This window comes from Crocuta crocuta, unplaced genomic scaffold (assembly GCF_008692635.1).
Source record: "Crocuta crocuta isolate KB4526 unplaced genomic scaffold, BGI_CrCroc_1.0 scaffold475, whole genome shotgun sequence".
Taxonomy (NCBI): Eukaryota; Metazoa; Chordata; class Mammalia; order Carnivora; family Hyaenidae; genus Crocuta; species Crocuta crocuta.
The window spans coordinates 1,675,362-1,675,759 of record NW_027529518.1 but is presented as its reverse complement, the minus strand read 5'-3'; positions in this window follow the sequence as shown (position 1 = coordinate 1,675,759).

Genomic DNA, 398 nt, shown 5'->3' with positions numbered 1-398 from the left:
GCTGGCGTGTGGAGGCGGCTCCTCCACGACAGGGCAACTAGCACTGTGTCATCTGCCCTCTGGTTCGGTGTCACCCTGTGGGACCCGGATGCGGGGAAGCGGCATCGCGCTGGTCTCACTCAGGTGGAGACCGCATCCGCCTGGGCTGCTTCCTCCCCTGTCCCCGTGGGGACGGCCGGACTGCCCCACAGTGCTGAGGGCCACGAGGAAAGTAAACACAGCATGTCGTGGGGGGCGACTTTGAGGCTGTTAGAGGAGACCAGGGAAGGGCTCACCGGGGTGGTACGTGAGCCAGCCTGGTGGATCAGGGGGAATGGAGCCGCGGCAGGAGGAACAGCGGGGACAGAGGCCCTGAGGCAACGGGTGGGGGACCGGCAGGGCTGGGGGAATGAAAGAGA